This window comes from Bufo bufo, chromosome 2, assembly GCF_905171765.1.
Source record: "Bufo bufo chromosome 2, aBufBuf1.1, whole genome shotgun sequence".
Taxonomy (NCBI): Eukaryota; Metazoa; Chordata; class Amphibia; order Anura; family Bufonidae; genus Bufo; species Bufo bufo.
Genome location: NC_053390.1, coordinates 574,366,555 through 574,387,704, shown reverse-complemented (window position 1 = coordinate 574,387,704; position 21,150 = coordinate 574,366,555).

Here is a 21,150-nt window from a genome sequence, read left to right as displayed (position 1 = left end):
TCTTCCCCCTCCTCCCACACCAACACTTGAACTGTCTGGATATAACACAGATTTTGGTCTAGTATTTCATGTTTTCATTCAGAAATTTTAAATCCTACCCGCTGTATTGTAAGACACACATTGCACAAGTGTATTGCTATTCCCAACCCCTTAAAAAAATAAAAATAAATTTAAAGTGTGTGGAGATGCCCTCACACAGATTTTGCCCAAGAATTTCATCTTGTCACTCAGAGATTTAATACGGTACCCTCTGTATTGTAAGACACATGTTGCACATATATTTTCCTACTTTCCCAAACCCTCCAAAAAACTTGAACATGCTGGAGATGGCCTGACATAGATTTCAGTCTAGTATTTCACGTTTTCACTCAGAGATATAAATCACTCACATCACTTGAACTGGGTGCGTCTGCCAAGGGTTGATCTATTTAACACACTCAGTCTTGCACACCCCTACACACAGGCGACAGATTAAACATAAATCACACCCGACACAGTCTTTTGTGCATCCCACCACGCTGCCACCATCTATGATATTTAAATTAATATACCAATTAATTAGGGGCCCACAGCATCCCACTTGCAAGCAGGCACACAGCAGTACTAGCCACACTTATAGCACTCTGTAACACAAACCACACTAAAACACTTAAAATAGAGGTTAATGTTCTCGTTCAGGCCACAAGGCAAAACCATTAAAGATGTAACTTTAATGTAATAAAAATATACAGTACTTAAGTGCAATAAATAAAATAACAGACATACTGTACATATATGTTGTTGAGAAAGGGTTGAGACGCATGCATATACACTCACCTAAAGAATTATTAGGAACACCTGTTCTATTTCTCATTAATGCAATTATCTAGTCAACCAATCACATGACAGTTGCTTCAATGCATTTAGGGATGTGGTCCTGGTCAAGACAATCTCCTGAACTCCAAACTGAATGTCAGAATGGGAAAGAAAGGTGATTCAAGCAATTTTGAGCGTGGCATGGTTGTTGGTGCCAGACGGGCCGGTCTGAGTATTTCACAATCTGCTCAGTTACTGGGATTTTCACGCACAACCATTTCTAGGGTTTACAAAGAATGGTGTGAAAAGGGAAAAACATCCAGTATGCAGCAGTCCTGTGGGCAAAAATGCCTTGTGGATGCTAGAGGTCAGAGGAGAATGGGCCGACTGATTCAAGCTGATAGAAGAGCAACGTTGACTGAAATAACCACTCGTTACAACCGAGGTATGCAGCAAAGCATTTGTGAAGCCACAACACGCACAACCTTGAGGAAGATGGGCTACAACAGCAGAAGACCCCACCGGGTACCACTTATCTCCACTACAAATAGTAAAAAGAGGCTACAATTTGCACAAGCTCACCAAAATTGGACTGTTGAAGACTGGAAAAATGTTGCCTGGTCTGATGAGTCTCGATTTCTGTTGAGACATTCAAATGGTAGAGTCCGAATTTGGCGTAAACAGAATAAGAACATGTATCCATCCTCTGATGGCTACTTCCAGCAGGATAATGCACCATGTCACAAAGCTCGAATCATTTCAAATTGGTTTCTTGAACATGACAATGAGTTCACTGTACTAAAATGGCCCCCACAGTCACCAAATCTCAACCCAATAGAGCATCTTTGGGATGTGGTGGAACGGGAGCTTCGTGCCCTGGATGTGCATACCTCAAATCTCCATCAACTGCAAGATGCTATCCTATCAATATGGGCCAACATTTCTAAAGAATGCTATCAGCACCTTGTTGAATCAATGCCACGTAGAATTAAGGCAGTTCTGAAGGCAAAAGGGGGTCCAACACCGTTTTAGTATGGTGTTCCTAATAATTCTTTAGGTGAGTATATATACATATATGCATGGAAACATGTGCATGCATTAGTTGACACTTTATAGGAGGATGTGCGCAGATGTGCCCAGCATCTGCGCACATCTGCCCTTAGTGGCCCACAGGGGCTCATGGTGGCCCCTGTGGGAAATATGTGGTAAGCTGTGCCCCCTTTATAATATAGGTCTGTAGTACATATATATAAATCCCCCTTTATAATATATATGCTCCCTGATGTATGTATATCCCAGTATCAATGTATACATGTGTATATTATACATATATCCCCCCCCCCATCTCCATAGGCTGAAACCAGGTGCATCAGTGTGAATGGGCCCCAAGCATTCACACTGATGCAATCTGGCTAATTGCATCAGAATGACCGGACAAGGGTCCGGTCATCCTGATGGATACAAAGAACTCCGATTTAAAAGAATCTGAGGCACTTGTTCTAATTATCTCCAGCGCTGCTGGAGATAATTATGCATGATAGAAGGGGGGGAGAAACCTCCCCTCCTTCTATTATGCACATTCCGACAGCGCAATTACTATCGCGCTGTCCGGAATACCAGGTGCTGCAGGCGGGAGATCAAAAGCTTCTCCCACCTGTCTGCTAGAGGCGCGGCCCCGCTGTGCGCGTGCAGGGACGCGCGGGCTGGCGCGGTGATGACGCCGGCCCACCATGATAGGAGAGCGCAATCGGCGCTCAGGGAGAAAGACGGAGCGACCCCCCCCCCCGGCTGGCGAGGATCACCCTAGACGAACGAGCATCTAAGACTGAGTATCCCCCTCTTCTTATACCGCTACCCCACCAACGATACCTATTAACCCCTACTTGCCCACATCCCCTATCCCACCAACGATCCCTATACCTCCTCCCATATCCCTATTAACCCCTACTTGCCCACATCCCCTATCCCACCAACGCCCTATACCTCCTCCCATATCCCCCACACTACCCCCATCACTTGCAGGGTATTAACCCTTGCATGTACCTCATCCCTACCTACTATACCCCCTCTCCCTGATTCCCTGATCAACCCTTGCCTTGCTGAACCCTTGCATTGCCGTGTCCCTGATCCCCTGATTAACACTTGCAGGGTGTTAACCCTTGCATTGCTGTGCAGCCCTGATAACCCCCACTGTACCTCACCCCTATTACTGTATTAGTGTCTGTGGCCTGCATACACCCCTGCAGTGCCACTGTTTACCCTTGTCGTACCCCATAGGGACAGTAAGTAGAACCAGGTGGGTGGGCTGCTAATATATATGTGTGAGTGTATTGTATAGTTAGTTTGTGGGTGGAATTTGGGTACCGTGTAGTGTAGTTTAGTACTGTGTTATAGTGCCGTATTGTTAGTGTATTGCGTGCTTAAGTGTATTAGGTATTAATAAATACTGTTTTATTTATAACTATCTGTGTAATGTGTGTTTATTAGCGATAGTTAGTTTAGTAAGGCGCTTGCAGCTAGCTTAGTGATTAGCGTAAGGTAAAGGCAAAGTATTGTATTATTGTTATATAAAGGTATAAATGGGCGAAGTCATCAATAGACGGCTCCTCCTATTTATTAAATATTGGTGATTAATATTCCCCCCTTTACAGATGTGCAGAAACAGTTATAAAAATAAAAGCATTCATTGGGAAGGCATTCATTACACATCTCTTACTCAGCTAGCAGATGTGAAATATCTATAAAGTATGTCTTCTCGTCCACTGTGACCAACATATGAGGGTTAATGTGTTTTAATAATGCATGTTTCATCTTGCTGATCATTCTAATACCAAATATGACTGATGTAGGAGTCCCAGAATGTGAGATGCTCATTATATGGGAATGCTGCCTGTCAGGGTTGAGGTGTTTAGACTCCATGTGATGTCCACATTATACCAAACACAATTATTACCATGATTAATATGTACATTGTACCAGGAATGAGTTATAGCTTCTGATATATTTTATTCATCCTCTAGTATTCAAACTGAAAAGCTCCAAGGGGCTTCTTCCAAGGAGAATGTGCATTCAACACACAGGTTCGGACTGAGCGGCAACGTACAAACAATAATATTTCAGAATAGTGGCATCAAATTATACAGAATCAAAAGACATACATAAAATCATACACAGAAGGTAGGCCGCTATTTATAACACTGCCATCTGTATTGTAAGACACACATTGTACACTTGTGTTCTGTATTGCTATATTTGGCCAAGAAAAAACAAAAACAAACTTGAACTATCTGGAGATGTCCTGACACAGATTTCAGACTAGTATTTCACATGCTTTCACTCAGAGATTGTAACCGATACCTTTTGTATTAAAAGACACATGTTGCACTGTTGCACATATGTATTCAGTATTGCTATACTTCACAAAAAAAAAGTAATCTGCTGCAGCTGCAGCTGTGCTAGCAGTTACATCCAGCCTCAGGTCCTCACTTCTCACTCCCTGGCTGAAAGCTTTCCTTCCTTTCCCTATTATACACAATTCTTCTTCCTAGGATTTTCCCCTTCACTGTCCTGGACAGTAGAATAGAAGATTGATTGTGACTGTATGCAGCGTACTCAAGTTGTGTGCAATAGGTGTTTCTGGGTGATGTAGTGCAATATACACTAACCTGGTACAGCTGACTCTCTGCAAGGGCAGGTATAGGTAGAAATAGTTTGTGACGCCAGTGCCAAGTAAACGGTGGCACGCCGTTTGCGGATGCAGGAATAAATTGAGGAAACGTAGTATTAAAACAGAACTCCAACTTTAGTAGTTTTCAAGCAGAGACAATATTGGAATCGCAGTTCCTTGGCATACAGTCGATTTTGCAATTCGGTCGATGCAGGCAATTCAGTTACAGCAAGGTGACTACAGAGTGTTGAACACAGGACTTGCAGCACAGGAGCTTGCACTCTAATTCTGTCTGATCCTGGAATATAGCATATCTTCACCAAGGCCCATTAACCTAGTTCTGGCTTTATATCCTTGGCTATAGCTTTAATCAGTACCTCCTCTGTCTTTCTGAGTACCTCTTGTTTTCCTGATCTTTGCTTCTCTGTCTCTCTGAACTTCTGGACACTTCCTCAGGCTCTAGAAACTTCTGAGCTGTGGTCTAGACTGGCCTTTGCTTCCCTGTCTGGGCCTTATATAAACTAGGGCTCTCTAGCTCCCTCTAGCGACTAGAAGCTGGAATGACACCCCTGCAGGCCTGTACATGCAAGTTTCACAGTAACAGGGAAATACATAACATTACATTACATGACATTTTATAAAACTGACATATACCAACTTCTCCATAATTAAGGAGGGACGACAGCACACCAAGTGACACTTTGGTAGTGACGGGTATTACAGTTCCCATACACTACATACCCCACTGCTTTAAGCTGAGTACGACCTCGTACTCCATCATGGGTCGCCCAACTGGAATCTCTACCTGAAATAGAAAATAGAGACATGCAGGCATACATACATGTAATTCATCTGCATTTACATTTACATCAGGTCCAATTGGCAAAAGTGAAGGGTAGTGACAAGGGGCGTCGTTCTCTTCTCTCAGGATAGTGAATGGAACGGGGGCGCTGACCTGGCACAGCGTAACATTATAACCAGGATAGTCCATGACAATGAATAAGTCCATAATAGAACAGCAAAATGGATAAAACAGTATAAAAGTTCTTGGAGGCTCAAAGAACAAACATGAGTCCGTACCCAGGTCATTTCTTATTAATCACAGAGGCTCTCATGCGGTGGAGTCCATCTCTGGGCACAATACTTTTAAAAGAATAAGAATCTCAGAGGCTCAGGTACTTTTGAGTCTGTCTCCGGGCACGGTTCCTTAGTATGAAGTTGCACAATAAAAGGACAGCAAAGACAAGTGCTGTAATACCCCTGATCAACCTGAAAAGGGGGTGAAGGGTAAAAGGTGCAACAAAGGAACAGGCACAACTTGGTGTGGGGTAGCAAAAGCAGGCAGGAGATCCTGGAAACAAACGTGGCCTTGCTGACTTTGTGATTTCAGTGGTCAACACCTACCACTGAGCCGTGGACAAACTGGCAGCCGCAACAAAGGACCAGAAACGTAGGACTTCTGTCCTGGAAGGGTTAACATCAAACTTCTGCAGTGAAATAAATCAAAGGCCTAGCAGGCTGATTACAGTGGCATATTGTAATCACTTGGCTCCGCTGGCAAGTACCGTCTGTAGTAGTCCTCTACAGGAGGATGTGCCCACATAACTGTATCAGGGGGCAGCTGTAAGGTAAAGGGGCCCCTAATAGGTATTGGCCCCATAGGCCTAGGGGTGAACCCTCTGATGGACCGTGCCGGCCCTGGCATGATCACTGCAGGGTGTGACGGGTTTGGCACCGCCGCAGCAAGCGGTCCGGTGCTCTGGGTGCAGCAGTTTACGGCAATCGCGGGTCCGGTCTGGGGCACTGACGGAGCGGTGGCAACAGAAGGCGGTCTACGGGTGGTGACAGGCACCCTTACCTCATCCTTCCTCGGCGGTGTCTGGATCCGGGCGGTGTATGTCTTGCGCAACTCCCGCAACTTCTCCTCCAGCCGGACGATCTGCTCACCGATGCTCTCTGTGTCGGAGTCGCTGTCCTCTGCTGGCGCCGCCGGCGCAGGTACAGTCACCGATGGTGCGGACTCGGCCTCTGCAGGTTCTGGCGATGCGTCTGGTCTCCGTCCCATCCGGATGTTCTGGAAGGTAGCACTAAGTCCTTTTAACTGCTCCAGCTCCGATATTGTCTTCCCCCGACGAGGCAGCTCGGGGGAAGGATAGGGGCTCACCCATTTCTCCAACACGGTTGGCTGCCAGAAGACGTTTGGCCCAATGAAGGAGCTCCGCTCCTGAAAGGCGTGATGGGCCGGCTCTGGAGAGCGTTCCGGTTCCCGCTCGCAGCCAGAGTAGTCTTCTCCTTCTTCTGCCTCCCAGTCCTCAGATGCACGCTTGGGACGGGTCACAGCAGTCGCATAAGGGCCTCGTAGGCTCTCGGCAGGGGTGTACTCCACTTCCTCTCCCTCGCGGAGGCTGTGTTGGTACGAAGGGAGGTAGTCTCTTTTGACAGACCTTCGGTTAACATAGAGGTCTCTGCCAGTTAGATAGTCCTGAATAAACCCGTAGCCACGGGATTTGTCAAATGAAAGCACCACTCCCTTTCTCCTTTCCAGGCGGGGTTGGGTGTGCGTATGTTTCTCATGTATGGTCTTGGTTAGTTCCTCATAGACGATTTTAGTCTTTGTATTCCGCTTTATAGCGGCCTCTCGGATCTCCGCCATCAGGGAGGACCATTTGAAAGATGGCTGGAAAAAGTCCCTCCACGAGCCATAGTAGGACTCGGGTTCTTTCTCCCTTGGGCGGCAGGCGGGTTGCTCCGGTCCCGGAGCGTAGGCCGGTGGAGCCTCCTCTGGCTCTACACCGATGTCAGTCATCTTTTCAATTTCAGGTGCGGACGCTGCAGCAACACTCTGCTCACAATCCAACATGCTCGATCCTTCTGAGGAGAGCGATAGGGTCGCGTCAATTGGAGTAGCCAGCTCCTCCCATTGCACTGGGGAGCCGCCCCCCAGGTATTCCAGTATATGGAAGGCGGTGTCCATGCTGGCAGACATGCAAATGTCCAGATAAGCCGTGGCGCCTGCCCTTGACCTTCTTCCCGCTTTTTCCTCAGAAAGGCGCCAATTTTTCCTGCCTTTTCGGGATGAAGGTGACGCAGCAGTAAATTCAGCAAGCTCAGCGGCCATCTTTAGGTACAAACGCTGTCTATTCACTGACAGCAAGCAGGATTGTAAAAAGTCCACAAAACCACACTCCAATGCGGCGATTTTCTTCCTCTGGGTAGCGCAACCCTGCACAGCGCTTTTTAGAGGTTTTTGGTACACTTTGGGTACGATTTTCAGTCCACAAAGTCCACTTGCAATAAACAGGCAAATTTGTCACTTTGGTCACAGGGCAACTGTATAAGGCACAAAGTTCACGCTTCTTGCACTAGAAAGCGTGCGTATCCTGTTCGTGACGCCAAAAGAGAGGTGCAGCGTACTCAAGTTGTGTGCAATAGGTGTTTCTGGGTGATGTAGTGCAATATACACTAACCTGGTACAGCTGACTCTCTGCAAGGGCAGGTATAGGTAGAAATAGTTCGTGACGCCAGTGCCAAGTAAACGGTGGCACGCCGTTTGCGGATGCAGGAATAAATTGAGGAAACGTAGTATTAAAACAGAACTCCAACTTTAGTAGTTTTCAAGCAGAGACAATATTGGAATCGCAGTTCCTTGGCATACAGTCGATTTTGCAATTCGGTCGATGCAGGCAATTCAGTTACAGCAAGGTGACTACAGAGTGTTGAACACAGGACTTGCAGCACAGGAGCTTGCACTCTAATTCTGTCTGATCCTGGAATATAGCAATCTTCACCAAGGCCCATTAACCTAGTTCTGGCTTTATATCCTTGGCTATAGCTTTAATCAGTACCTCCTCTGTCTTTCTGAGTACCTCTTGCTTTCCTGATCTTTGCTTCTCTGTCTCTCTGAACTTCTGGACACTTCCTCAGGCTCTAGAAACTTCTGAGCTGTGGTCTAGACTGGCCTTTGCTTCCCTGTCTGGGCCTTATATAAACTAGGGCTCTCTAGCTCCCTCTAGCGACTAGAAGCTGGAATGACACCCCTGCAGGCCTGTACATGCAAGTTTCACAGTAACAGGGAAATACATAACATTACATTACATGACATTTTATAAAACTGACATATACCAACTTCTCCATAATTAAGGAGGGACGACAGCACACCAAGTGACACTTTGGTAGTGACGGGTATTACAGTTCCCGTACACTACATGTACACTGTCTGTCTGTCTCTAAAATTGTTTTCTTTCAGACACTGCTACACCCATCCACCGTCATTCACATCCCAATACAGAATAATGTTCTGCTCATTCTGCAAGGGCACCTCCCTGCCTGTTGCAGCTCTGATTGGCTCATCTAGGCTGTCTGTTGGCCTGTGAGCAAATTAGGGCAAGACCCCTACTTCACTTCCTCTCAGGGTCTTCCTCCCTTGTGCTGTTTTCCACTGACATATGCAGTAAAATAGCATTGTGCTTACTGACTTTGGGTTCGTCTGCCATCAGAAACCCAGTTCGTTACAAATTGATTCACTCACCTCTAATAGAGATGTTTTTAAGATGCAGGTGGCATAAGTGCGCAAGCGATTGAATATAGGAAGTGAAGGAAAGATCAACATCAAATGTAACACTGAGAAAGTGGGCGTGCTGCCTAGGTGTTGTGTTGTGGCCACACACTGAGAGGAAGATATCAGGTTTAGGTAGGTTAGTAGATGGGAAAAAGAACAGAAGTTGTGTTTTTGAAATATTCAGTTTCAGGTGGAGGGGTGATGTCACGGGATGAAGTATATAGTTGGGTATCATCAGCATAGAGATGGTACTGAAAATAAAATCTACTGACTGTCTGTCCAGTTGGGGCTGTTTAGCGAGAACAGAGGAGAGGATCTAGGAGTGAACCTTGAAGGATGAACCAGCAAATGATACACTGAAGGAGCGGGCAGAGAGATAGGAAGAAAACCAACAGAGAGCAGTGTCATTAAAGTGCATCTGTCAGCACATTTGTATCTGTAAAGTGGCTGTCCTGTTCCATTTGCATTTGGCAGCTGAAGGCATTTGTGTTGATCCCATGTTCATACGAGCCCACATTGCTGAGAAAAATAAAGTTTATATATATGTAATTCATCCTCTAGGAGCAACGGGGCGTTGGCATTACATTTAGGGGCTCTGCTTTATCTGCAACTTCCATGCCCTCTCTAGTTTGATTGACAGGGCAAAGGAGTGAAAACATCATCACTGCCTTGTCCTGTAAATCAAAGTGCAGAGGGAGCGTCAGTTGCAGAGAAAGAGGAGCCTCTAGGCGCATATTCAACAGGTCAGCTAGTTTTATAGGTACATATCTGCTGACAGTTGCCAATACATTGGGGCATGGTGAGTAGGAGATGGTGGTCTACAGTGTTAAATGTTGCAGAGATCCAGAAGAATGAGCAGAGAGTAGCCACCGTTGCCTTTAGCTGTGAGAATGTCTTTTGTCACTTTGGTGAGGGTAGTTTCTGTAGAGTGTAGAGGGCGGAAATCACATTGTAATAGATCAAGGAGAGAGTTAACAGACAGTTTGTAGATGAATAGGCCAAGTGCTCCAGGACTTAAGAGATAGGTCTGTAGTTAGTTGCACAGGACAGTTCAGGAGATGGTTGTTTAATAATGGGTTTATGTCAAAATGCTTGATAGACAAGGGAAGGATCCCAGAATAAGGGGGAAGATTGATAAGTTTAGGTGGATAGTGACTAGTGTGAAGTTTGGAAAAAATGTGATTCGGCTGCTTCGCCGAATTTTACAAAGAAATTCACTTTGTGATGAATTACTTCACAATGAAGCACATTTCTTTGTAAGTAGCAGGTGCAATGACTGGGAATGGAGATTGCACCGCCCCCCATAATTGAACCCCTCAGATGCTGCATTCATCGCTGATCGTGGCATCTGAGAAAAAAAGTAAGGGCTTTCAGGGGTTAATCTGGTAAAAAAAATACTCAACTTATCCATTTAAGTGCGAAGAGGCTGCCGCGGCCATCTTGATTGAAGACATGGTGCATGATAACGTCATCACGCTGGCCGGCGTGGTTACGTCACATAACATTTTGCATGGGATCTTCAATCAAGATGGCTGCGGAGGCCTCTTCATGCTCAAATGGATGAGTTGAGTATATTTCGGATCAGAGGAAATTCGGATCGAAGTCCACTTCGGATACTTCGATTTTCTCAACACTAGCAGCAGTGACAGCCAGAATGAGAGACTGTAGGAGGTGTGAGGGAATAGGTGGTATGTGGTAGGGTGAGAAGAAGAGAGACTTCTTCTGTGACCTGGTCGAATGTGGAAAGTGCACCATAGGAGGTGGGGGAAGGGGATCCATAACACTTAGTGTCTGAGAGCTAATTTCATGCCCGAAGTTTTCAAGTTTCCCCTTTGAAGTGTGTGAGAATATGCAACAGTGAAGGAGAGAAGGTTGTGGTCAGAGAGCGGGAGAGAAGAGTAAGTAAAGTCAGAAACCAAGCAGAGCCAGAAGAAGAACAGATACAGTGTGTTAGTGTCTTTGTACGTCTGGGAATTGGAAAAATGTGAAATGTCAAGAGAGGAGATTATAGATAGAAGGTGGGATGCAGATGTGGAGATAGGGCTGTCTATGATGATGTTAAAGTCACCTAAAATGAGAGTTGGTAATTCCGAGGACAGGAAATCTAGAAGCCAGGCAGCTAAGTGATTCAGGAACTAGGTGGGTGAGCCAGGGGGATATATTAGCGGCCAGTGCCACTCTCAAGGAGTGGGTGGAACACTCTGAGGTTGTAGACCTCAAAAGACGGGAATGAGAGTGATGGAACTGGGGAATGACCTAGAATGTGTATTGTGGGGAAGTATTCTGATTCCACCACCCTGTTCTCAGGTATGGGGGTTTGAGAAAAATGTAAGCCACCATAAGACAGAGCAACTAAAGAAGCAGTGTCAGATTGCTGAATCTATGTTTAAGTTAGAGCCAACAGGTCAAGAGAATTAGTGAGAAGGAATTAATGTGGGGGAGTTTGTTTTGCACACTGACAGTGGATTCCAGAGCCCATAAAGAAGGAAAGAAGAAAGAGGGGACATGCAATAAATGTTAATGAGCTTCCCAGGGTTTCTATGTGAGATGTGGAAGAGATTAAAATTAGCAGAAGAAGATGGACCAGGGTTATCCCCTGAAGTGAATGGCTAGAAAGAGAAAGTGATTTAGTGATTTGTAAAAGTGTTTTTGTTGTACTACAAACTGGTACATGATGGATTAAGTTACTTTAGAAAGGTGAATAATGCATGTGAGCTGTAAATTGGTGAGGGAAGGAGAGAGGGGCTAATGTGGAGAGAATGCAATAGAGGAGCGACAGGGAGTAAGTGTGGAGGAGAAGAGCATACAATTAAATGGACAGAGATACAATTAACATTGTAAACTCTTTGGAAATGTGTTTCAGTGTCTCTCATAGCACACCTGTCTTCTGCCCTTTTATCATTGTCATGATTAACTGCAAACTACAAAAAATGGTGTGGTGTTACAAGGCAGGAAGTGCTCAACTCCATATGCAGTTGTGCATCTATACCCAGGGAAGCAGATCCTGCACTTGTGTAACACCCCCAGAGTTGTGTTACGAAACTCTTTTACCCCGCTACAACCTGCTGAGAGCATTAACATTGTCATTTAATGTGATCTTGATTATTTTATTCACAACTGTGCAGATAAAACCATTTCAAATGTAATTTTTTCCTTGTAATGTTTCAGGTCTACCAGCAGGTGGCAGCATCATTGGTAGGAATAGTTTTAATGTTATGGCCGTTCAGAATGGAACGTTCCTGTTCTGTTCTGCCCCTCTGCTTAAGGGAAGTGGAGTGTCCCACATCCCGCAGCAAGGGAGGAAAAAAACAGTTAGAGACAGTTCTAGCTCTCCCTGCATGGGGAAGACAGCAAGGACCAATTCTCGTCCTGAAATTTGATCAGATTCCCAGTCTGAGCTTTGCAGCTCAGCTGGACGAAACCAAGTAGAAAGCTGCAGATCACTCCAGTTTCAGGAAGAACCATACCTTGTGAAGATAACTGTGAGAAGAGACCAGAATCCCTCGAGAAGCCATAGTCCTCCTCAGCTAGTCAGTCCCTAGACAGCAGATGATAGTCAGTGCAGAAGTCAAATTCCTGCCATATTACAGAGCAACAATCAGACTTCCTTTTCCTGCAAAGCTCCAGGTACATGATAGAGCAGAAGATAAATCCCTGCCACACATTTGCCAATACCTGCTGAGACCAAAGACTAATGCTGTACCTTGCTTGGATGAAAGCTACTATCTGTGAAGACAAGTTTGAACTTCACCCAAGGTCTGGATCTCAATTACTGCTGCAAATTCCTCAATTACTCCTACTAGCACCACACTCATTTTATTGCAAGTGAGCCAGGATCCAGGAGTCGAGCCGTACCCAGGTAGGAGACACCGTTGACACTATTACCACTACCACACAGAGACATTACACCACTCTGGCATTCCTAACCTGGTACGTGAGTTACAACACCTTAAAGGGCCCTGTGTTAGTACCCTGTGCACGCTGCAATTGGCGTCAAGAACAAACAATAGACTATTATACACATATCCTGACCCACTGCACAATTTGGCGTCCGTGTAACCATACCAAGGTCCTGCTCATTGCACTTGTGGTCTGTTGCTAATGGCGATCCCCAGCAAAAAATGAATACAATGGAGAAAAAGACATCCTACACAAGATAGAAAAATGTGTGGACGTAAATAGCTATATGAAATAAACATTAATAAGGAAGTTGCACTACTGTGGATGCAAACAAACAAGTCTGACTAAACCCTCAAACCGGTGTTAAAATTGAGAATTTAGCCAATATATCCTTATATGAAGGACATATCTGAGCCCGAGCACCGCACCAAGGTATCTCAAGAAGCTCGGGACCTAACGCTAACCTACCTGTGCCGTATGGGCAATACCAGGAGCCAGTGGGCAAATTACAGGAGCGTAAGGTCCAACTTACAGCAAACTCCCAGTTACCTTCAGCATGCAGCCATGCTTGCAATGGGAGGAGGGAGGAGGCTGTGAGTCCCACCCAAGACTGGCTGATAAGGCCCAGGCCTCACAGGTGCACCTAAATGTGTCCTGTGGATGAAAATCAGGCACATTTAAATATGGAGTTTATATACCTCCAAACATATCTATATACAAACTACAAAAAATTGCATGGTGTCAAAAGGCAGGAAGCGCTCATGCCAATATGCAGCTGAGCATGTATACCCAGGGGAGCAGATCCTGCACTTGTGGCCCGTTGCTAATGGCGATCCCCAGCAAAAATGCATACAATGGAGAATGCCCACAGCGGACCACAAGTACCAGAAAAAGACATCCTACACAAGATAGAAAAATTTGTGGATGTAAATAGCTATATGAAATAAATATTATTAAGGAAGGTGCATTACTGTGGATGCAAACAAACAAGTCTGACTAAAACCTCATATCTATATACAAACTACAAAAAATGGTGTGGTGTCAAAAGGCAGGAAGTGCTCAACCCCATATGCAGTTGTGCATCTATACCCAGGGGAGCATATCCTGCACTTTTGACACTACGCCATTTTTTGTATATAGATATGCTTGGAGGTATATAAACTCCATATTTAAATGTGTCTTGTTATGGTTGCCTCAGGCTGGCTGAGGGTTGGACCGCTTAGATGTCCTTGTCCCCGAATTCCAGAGAGCGCTGTTAGGTTCCTTTTAGCAGTCATCCATGCTCCTTTAAGTGTAGAGGAAATCCAGAGAGTTCTTACAAGGGCTAGTGATTAGTGATGCTCTACAAAACGAGTCAAAGCACGAATTGAGGGTAAGAAGCATAATCTCTCTTTACTGAGGGCTACCCGCACGTATTTATGCAGGTCCCCATCTGGTGGACACTCCCCTAGGGGGAACCAGATGGAAGACTGTGACACAGGACAGATAAACAACAATTCAGGACACACAGACACAATAAATCCCCACAATGCATCCTGGTTTCCTCCTCTCTGTCCCGGAGACAATCAAGGAGTAATTCAATTATCTCTCAGGACAAAGGGAGATCGCCACTATACACTGGGGACAACAGGACAGAAATCACCATTCAAACATATAATGTCACAACCCTTGCAGTAAACATAGACAGGTACCCTGGAGACAACCGAGGAGTAATTCCATTATCTCTCAGGACAAAGGGAAATCGCCACTATACATGTGGGGACAACAGGACAGAAATCACTACTCAAACATACAATTTCACAACCATTACAGTAAACATAGACATGTAACACATCCCCAGATAGCTCCGGTCTGAGTGCATATTATTAGGTAAATGGCACTCAGATTACACGAATACAGTAGAATCGCCATGGAGCCAAAGTCTTTACTTTCACATAGTCTTTCGTTATCCGAATGGGCTCCATGGCATAGCAATCTAGGATATCACTGTTCAAATCGGGCAAAATTTCTCTCAGGGCGAGTGTCCAAAAAACTCCCCCCCCCCATCAAAACTGCTTGATGAAATCATATCAGAAGAGTACTTGCAACCGTCTCACCATTTTTTTCTTTTATGCTTAACACAAGATTTATTGAGAGCAAAAGAAAATCATAAATTACTGCTTAAACTGCTAAAAGTCTCGGGCAGAGTGGTACAGGAGAACTGCAGTATAAAGGAAGGCAATACCTTTAGAAAAGTAGTCATGAAATACAATCATCAATAATATGCAAAACCAAAAAACTGTCATGTTAGCATTTAATAACTAACTAAAACCCAATCACAGCAGGTCTCAACTAGCACACGCAAGTAAATGTACAAAAACCAAGTAACATATAAAACCAGATTCAAAGCATAGATGGCAAGGCGGATTACTGTATACTGTACATAAAATGAATGGAGGTTACACCATGCCGGACAATATAACCTCTGTGCCATGCTGTACACAGTGTAGAGGTATACTGTATATTGTGTAGCACAGTGTAAAGGTATACTGTATATTGTGTGGCACAGTGTAGCGGTATACTGTATATTGTGTGGCACAGTGTAGGCTATATGTGTATAACATAGACATACTCCACATAAAAACTTACAGTTACTCGGCTTGGCCCTTGGGGATCTCGGACACCACTTCAACACTTTGGCCGGGGGCTCGGCGGAGCTGATGTGCTTTATCCTAATGAGAAAGATTTCATAATAAGGATTTGAAGAAGGGGCAGAGGGATAGCAGAGCAGGGAGAGGCTGGTGCTACTACTAGGGGGTCATACCATGGGGGAGTAATAAAGCCCACCATAATGCCCCCAGTTGAGCTAATGTTGCCATAATGTGCCAATATAAAATACCCCTTCTCAGTGCCGCCGTAGATGACCCCATAGTGCTCCTCTCCCCCCTTCCCCATAGTACCCACCATAATGTGTCCCAGTATAAAAATGCCCCTATACAGAGCCCCCCATATAAAATACCCCTTCTTTTTAGCCTCAGTAGATGCCCCTATAGTGCCACCCAATAATGTGCCAGTAATAAGTGCCCCAATAGATGCCAGTAAGATGTGCCCCATAGATGCCCCCTAATCATGTGCCACTAAGATGTGCCCCCATAGATGCCCCCAATCATGGGCCAGTAATAAGAGCCCCCATAGATGCCCCCCAATCATGTGCCAGTAATAAGAGCCCCCCCACCATCATGTGCCAGTAGCCAGAGGGCCCCCCTATCATGTGCCAGTAGCCCCCTTATGTGCCAGTCACCCCCCCCATCATCTGCCAGTAGCCCCCCTATCAAGTGCCAGTAGCCCCCCCTTATGTGCCAATAACCCCTTTATGTGCCAGTAGCCCCCCTTATGTGCCAGTAGCCCCCCTTATGTGCCAGTAGCACCCCTTATGTGCCAGTAGTCCCCCTTATGTGCCAGTAGCCTCCTATCATGTGCCAGTAACCGCCCAATGTGCTAGTATCAAGTGCCTCTCTCCTTCCCACCCCCCCCATGTGCCAGTATCATAGTGCCACCCCCCAATGTGCCAGTATTAAGTGCCTCTCTCCTTCCCACCCCCCCATATGTTCCAGTATCATAGTGCCACCCCCCCAATGTGCCAGTATCAAGTGCCTCTCTCCTTCCCCCCCATGTGCCAGTATCATAGTGCCAACCCCCCCATGTGCCAGTATTAAGTGCCTCTCTCCTCTCCCCCCCCCATGTGCCAGTATCAGGTGCAAACCCCCCCCCCCCCCATGTGCCAGTATCAAGTGCCTCCCGCTCCCCCCATGTGGCAGTAACAGTCGGGTATTAAAAACAAAACAAAAAACACTTATACCTACTCCATGTCAGCGATGCGATGGAGCCTCTTCCGGCCTGTGTACCACGCTGTATGTCCATATATGGAGTCAGTGCTTGTGTATTCTAATTTAGCCTGTATTTCAGAAAAGTTTCTGCTGGGACTCGAACCCACGACCTTCTGTATCAGAGGCAAGGCACTTAACCACACAGCTATAAGAGCTGCATGGCCACTGACTGAAAAAATATGAGACTTCTACTGTAGACTCTGTTATAGCTGTTATAGCCAGTGTACATCTATACACATGACAGCTGCCCCAACACACCCAGCACTGCTATATCTCTATATGACAGCTGCCCCAGATCACTCAGCTCTGCTATATCTCTATATATGATAGCTTCCCCAGCACATCAAGCCCTGCTACATCTATACACATGACAGCTGCCCCAGCACACTCAGCTCTGCTATATCTCTATATATCTGTAATTTGTCCACTGGCTCCTGGTATTGCCCATACGGCACAGGTAGGTTAGCGTTAGGTCCCGAGCTACTTGAGATACCTTGGCGCGGTGCTCGGGCTCAGATATGTCCTTCATATAAGGATATATTGGCTAAATTCTCAATTTTAACACCAGTTTGAGGGTTTAGTCAGACTTGTTTGTTTGCATCCACAGTAGTGCAACTTCCTTATTAATGTTTATGTCATGATTAAGTGCCAGGCACATATTTATTCTGGCACTTTGACAGAGATGGCACTTTGGTGCCAAACCTTAAAATAACTACCTTCCCTTAGAGTATGGGGGTCATTTATTATACTGAAATATGCCTATATTTGCAATGTGTTTTTTTTTTAATTAAAACATTTTTATTGATTTTTTTTTAGCATTTATACAGAAACAAAGATGACACGGATTTATGTGCAAAAATATACAGAGACACAAATTGGGTACATCCACAGTCATACCCAATTTCCTAACCCAACCCCCACTCCCTCCCCTGAACCTCACAATAACTCTCTCTTTTCCCGACCTATAATCATGCATTTCTATCACATTAAGATCCTAAAGGTCCAACAAACCTTAACCAACCCACCCTGTCTTTACTGAGTAATACCCCTCCCCAACCAACGTTTTGACGGTGCCTCTCTAACCCGATTATCACATTCATGCGTGCAATGAACTCCTCTTTGGTTGGTATATTGGCGCTGATCCAGTATTTGGCTATTAGTTTCCTGGCTTGGTATAATAATCTACTTATTCCAATGTTGGGTCCCTTTGTGGAATCATTCTGCAGTAGACCCAATATACATGTTAAATGTTCAGAAGGGAGTCTAATTCTATATACCTCAAAAATAACATCCAGTATTGCTCGCCAGAAAGTGCCTAGAGAGGTTAATTCCCAGAATATATGAAGGAGGTGTGTGTCAGGGATACCACATTTAGGGCAATTAGACGTGTCACGTATACCCAATCTGTGAAGGAACGGGGTGTCCTATATACCCTATGTATCAAATATAGTTGTGAGAGTCTGTGTGCCTCGCACAGTGACAATGAAGGTCCCCTAGATAGCACTTCCGACCATTGTGTATCTGTTAATAAACCAAAACTGTGCACTTTTTTGTACATTGTTTCATGGATGTTCGGTGAATAAAGGACCCTCATTTGGATATGCTGCTGTCATCTTCTATTTTTACGCTGATCTGTTGACCATTGAGGATTGGTGGTTTGGGCAAGCTGTTGCATCCGAGGGAGTCATACAAGGTACATTGGTGCTGCTCTAAACAATTAATTACTGCTATCCTCAGGATAGGTCATCAATATCAGATCAGCTGGGGTCCTCCGGCACCCTTGACGATCAGCTATTTGAAGAGAGGGCTGCGCTCATATAAGAGCTGCTTTCTCTGTTCTGTTCACCTGCTTGCCGTAGCATTTGCAGTAATGAGCAGGTAAAAACAGAGCAGAGAAGGCAGCGCTTATACAAAAAAAAAAAAAGCAGACAACCCCTTTAACCACTTAAGGACCACAGGTTTATACCCCCCTAGTGACCAGGCCCTTTTTTACAAATCGGCACTTCACAACTTTAACGGTTTATTGCTCGGTCATGCAACTTGGCACCCAAATGAATTTTACCTCCTTTTCTTCTCACAAATACAGCTTTCTTTTGGTGGTATTTGATTGCTGCTGAGATTTTTCGTTTTTCTGATATTAATCAAAATAGACCGCAATTTTCTCAAAAAAAGTGTATTTTTAACTTTCTCTGGTTAAATTGTTCGAATATAATTACATTTCTATACAAGTTTGTGTCAGAATAAATTGTGCTACATGTCTTTGATGGATTTGAAAAATCCAATAAGTGTATATTTATTGGTTTGCGCAAAAGTTATAGCGTTTACAAACTATGGTACAAAAATGTGAATTTCCGCATTTTGAATCAGCTCTGACTTTCTGAGCACCTGTCATGTTTCTTGAGGTGCTAAAATGCCAGGATAGTATAAATACCCCCCAAATAACCCCATTTTAGAAAGAAGACACCCCAAAGTATTCGCGGAGGGGCGCGGTGAGTTCATGTATGATTTAATTTTTTTTCACAAGTTAGCGGAAAATGACACTTTCTGAGAAAAAAAAAAATAATAATAAAGTTTCCATTTCTGCTAACTTCTGGCAAAAAAAATAAAATCTCCCACGGACTCACTATGCCCCTCAGTGAATACCTTGGGGTGTCTACTTTCCGAAATGGGGTCATTTGTGGGGTGTGTTTACTGTTCTGGCATTTTGGGCGGGGCTAAATTGTGAGCAACCCTGTAAAGCCTAAAGGTACTTGTTGGACTTTCGGCCCCTTTACGCACCTAGGCTGCAAAAAAGTGTCACACCTCTTTGTATAAATTTTTTTTAAAAGTTGTCATTTACAGAGATACTTTTCACACACAGTATGGGTATATGTAAATATACCCCAAAACACATTGCCCTACTTCTTCTGAGTACGGCGATACTACAGTACATGTGTGACACTTTTTTGCAGCCTAGGTGCACAAAGGGGCCCAAATTCCAATGAGTACCTTTAGGATTTCACAGGGCATTTTTACGCATTTGGATTCCAAACTACTTCTCACGCTTTAGGGCCCCTAAAATGCCAGGGCAGTATAAATACCCCACAAGTGACCCCATTTTGGAAAGAAGACACCCCAAGGTATTCCGTGAGGGGCATGGCGAGTTCATAGAAGATTTCTTTTTTTGGCACAAGTTAGCGGAAATAGATTTTTCTTTATTTTTTTCTTACAAAGTCTCATATTCCACTAACTTGTGACTTTTTTTTTTACATGAACTCACCATACCCCTCACAGAATACCTTGGCGTGTCTTCTTTCTAAAATGGGGTCACTTGTGGGGTATTTATACTGCCCTGGCATTTTAGGGGCCCTAAAGCGTGAGAAGTAGTTTGGAATCCAAATGCGTAAAAATGCCCTGTGAAATCCTAAAAGTACTCATTGGAATTTGGGCCCGTTGGCTGCAAAAAAGTGTCACACATTTGGTATCACCGTACTCAGAAGAAGTAGGGCAATGTGTTTTGGGGTGTATTTTTACATATACCCATACTGTGTGTGAGAAATATCTCTGTAAATGACAACTTTTCCCATTTTTTTATACAAAGTTGTCAATTTACAGAGATATTTCTCTCACCTAGCATGGGTATATGTAAAAATACACCCCAAAACACATTGCCCTACTTCTTCTGAGTACGGCGATACCACATGTGTGACACTTTTTTGCAGCCAAGATGCGCAAAGGGGCCGAAAGTCCAACGAGTACCTTTTAGGAGGGCATTTTTGGGCATTTGGATTCCAGACTTCTTCTTACGCTTTAGGGCCCCTAAAATGCCAGGGCAGTATAAATACCCCACATGTGACCCCATTTTGGAAAGAAGACACCCCAAGGTACTCTGTGAGGGGCATGGTGAGTTCATAGAAGATTTTATTTTTTGGCACAAGTTAGCGGAAATTATTTTATTTTATTTTTTTCTCACAAAGTCTCCATTTCCGCTAACTTGTGACAAAAAGTTCAATCTTTCATGGACTCAATATGCCCCTCAGCGAATACCTTGGGGTGTCTTCTTTCCAAAATCGGGTCATTTGTGGGGTGTTTGTACTGCCCTGGCATTTGAGGGTCTCCGCAATCATTACATGTATGGCCAGCATTAGGAGTTTCTGCTATTCTCCTTAGGCCTCATGCACACGACCGTTGTTTGGGTCTGCATCCGAGCCGCCGTTTTGGCGGCTCGGATGCGGACCCATTCATTTCAATGGGGCCGCAAAAGATGTCCGCTGTCCGCATCCGTGGCTCCGTTCCGCGGCCCCGCAAAAAAAAAAATAACATGTCCTATTCTTGTCCGCGCTTTGCGGACAAGAATAGGCATTTATATTGCCGGCGCCCATTCC